This window comes from Caloenas nicobarica, chromosome 21 (assembly GCF_036013445.1).
Source record: "Caloenas nicobarica isolate bCalNic1 chromosome 21, bCalNic1.hap1, whole genome shotgun sequence".
NCBI classification, from domain to species: Eukaryota; Metazoa; Chordata; class Aves; order Columbiformes; family Columbidae; genus Caloenas; species Caloenas nicobarica.
The window spans coordinates 327,650-330,527 of NC_088265.1; positions in this window are offsets into that span (position 1 = coordinate 327,650).

The window sequence follows — 2,878 nt, forward strand, 5'->3', positions numbered from 1 at the left end:
GGGGGGCTGGGGATGAGGTAAAAGTGTCTTTTCCAGCCCCTCTGGGCTAGTCCCCATCCAACTCCCTGTTCTGGGCTAAAAATGAGATCTGTTGCGTCTAATTAATGTATATAAATAAATACATTGTGTAGTGACTGGTGAGCTTATGGAGCATGTAGGATTTAAGCTGGGTGGGGGGGAGCCCCCATGCCCCTGAAAAGAGCTTGTCTTAGCATCCAAGGGAACAAAACAATGAAAATAGCTTTGGATCCTGCTGTTAGAAACCTTTAAAATAAGCAGCAGAGCCAGTTTTTGAAAGATCAACACAACACCAAGAAATTCCATTTAATAATTAAAAAAAGACAATACAAAATGCAAACATTTCTTTTTACAAAGTTCAGATACATTTTTTTCTTTTAATCAAGTGCAAATAACTTCATGAACTACATCTTTCTCATTAATCAGTTTTGCTGGAGATGCTAAGTTGTGGCCCATTGCAAAAGGCAGATATAAATATTCCAACATAAAAAATAAAAAAACCAACAACCTTTATTTATGTTCACTGCATCAAAACATTCAGTACACCTGAGGTGGCTGATGCTGCAGTTTTCAGCCTTTCAAACCGTTTCTGAACTGTGGGTGCAGAGGGGCTGAGCTGCAGCGGGTTGAGCTGGTGCCCCAGGGACTTCAGGGGGTTTATTTGAGAGATTTGGTGAAAGGAGGAGACGTGCCCAGGTGGAGGACGTGCTGCCCAGCTCGCCTGTCCAGCCCTGCCTGGGGAGCGGAGGTGGCCGGTGTGGTGACAACAGTGACGCTCAAGACTGCCGAGTGTCCCAACCCAGCAGGGTCAGAGCAGCAGCAACCGCGCCGTGAAATCCCAAAGAACTGAGAAACTCTGAGCACGAGTGGCTGCGCGGGGCCAGGCAGTGGGGTCAGTCAGTCCTGGCTTGGTTTTATTTTTGCCTTTTTTTTTCTTCTAAATATGAAAGATCCTTTCCATGGTAATTGCTCCACTGCGACTGCCCCAGAGCAATAAAAAAAACCCAAAACCCAAACCCCCTCCAAATCCCTACAACAGCTTTTGTGCATCAAAGCAGCTGCTTTCAGACACCAGCCCAGTGACAAACAGCTCAGCCCACAGATGTTGCGCTTCCACCAGGCCGGGAGCTGGGCGGCAGGAGGGGAAATGCGCAGCTGGGACGGATCAGGACAAACTTTTCCAACCGACGCATTTGGGGCAAACCGCAGCCCCTTGGCCAGCGCTGCCCAGCCCCGCAGAGCCCGGAGCAGCTCAGTGCACAGACTGAGCGGGGACGGCACGGGCGAGCAGCCGCACCCGACCTCAGCGAGGACAGACCCAGGGCAGGCAGAGCAATAAATAATTGGTTCGTTAAGAGCAGGGCTCGCCCCAGATGTGGTCAAGAGGACAGTGAGAGATGAGCAGGGACAGGAGGGGACCTGCCAACAAGGTGTAGGCAAGTCGAGTACGTTTAGTCCTGGCAGCTGCAGGTCTCCGAGAGGATGATGATGGGGATGAAGGTGCAGGAGGTGACAGCCGGGAGCCGCTGCAGGGCTGGAAGGGCTGAGGCCCCCACACTGTGCCCCCAGACCCTCTGCCAGGACTCGGCTCGTCCCCCCGCAGGGTCACACCAGGTGACGGGGCCGGGTGTCGCATCCTCCTCACAACCGGGCTCAAACCACCTCAGACCGCAGCTCCGGCTCCTCCGCGGACGCCCCGAGATGCTTGAACCCCCGCAAAAACTCACCCGTCACACGCTGAGCAGCAGCGGCACCATCTCCCCCCAAGTGGGTTTTTATCGAGGACGAACATGGCAGGAAAGGTTAAAAGGCATGAAAATGCCATCCCCCGGTCAGCGGCAGCCCAGGGCTGGGTTTGCTTTGGGTGGAGTTTTTCTGTTACAAACGCACATTCTCATTTCTCAGGCAGGTATAAATATTGTCGTTTCTAGTAGAAAAAAAACAAAACTTCCCTCTAAATAATATAAAGAAGACTCAAATGATTGCACTTAATACATACGAAGAAGGTAGAAAGGAGGATATCCTAGTGCACAAACATCGACTCCTGCTCTTCACAAAGCTTGCTTTTCTGAGTTACTCTTTGGCAGAGCTTGTAACAAAGTCTGGTTTCTTGGCGTAAATGTCTGGGATGGGGGGAAAAAACCCAGAACCCGGCCGAAAGTCCTTCTCCTTTGCTCCCTGTTTTCTCCGGTGCAGCCAGGCATTGTTCTCCGGGAACGTGGCTTGGCTGCGCTCCCCTCCCAGCGCCAGCGCGTCTCTGCGGCGGGACGGCCACCGCAGCCACCACAGTGCCGCTCGCTGCTGTGCTTTGCTGATCTCTCCTCTGAATTTTTTCTTTTAATCAAGTATGCTTTTAAAAATTATTTTCCCCCGATCTCTGCAAAGCGATGCAGATACCCACGACCCAGGTGCTGCGGTAAATACAGCGTTACCTTCTCGCGCTCCCCTGTGAAAGGCTTGGTGCGGCTGCAGCCAGCGCCAGCTCCGTGGGCTGGAAGGACAATGACCCCCCCGATGTCCTGGTGGTACCGGGGAACGGGGACAGATGTGGCGTGAAGGAAACCACATGGAGGACAGAGGCTGGTGAAAGGAGCAATACTTTGGCTTCCTAAAATGAAGAAGCTGCTTCAGAAGAGAGGAGCCACTTCCCCGGTGCTGGACGAGACCGCAGCGTCCCCCCGGCTGGGGACACGGCTCTGCGGGGAGCGGTGGAGGAACCGTGGGGGGACATCTGCGGGGCGAGAGGTGACGGTCCTGCCAGAGCCGAGTGGAGGAAGGAGAAAATCGGAAAGGAGAAGGAAGGGAGCAAAGGGTTTCCTTGGTGGCAGGGTGGTCTGGGGGTGGTGGCGGCACGGGGGGG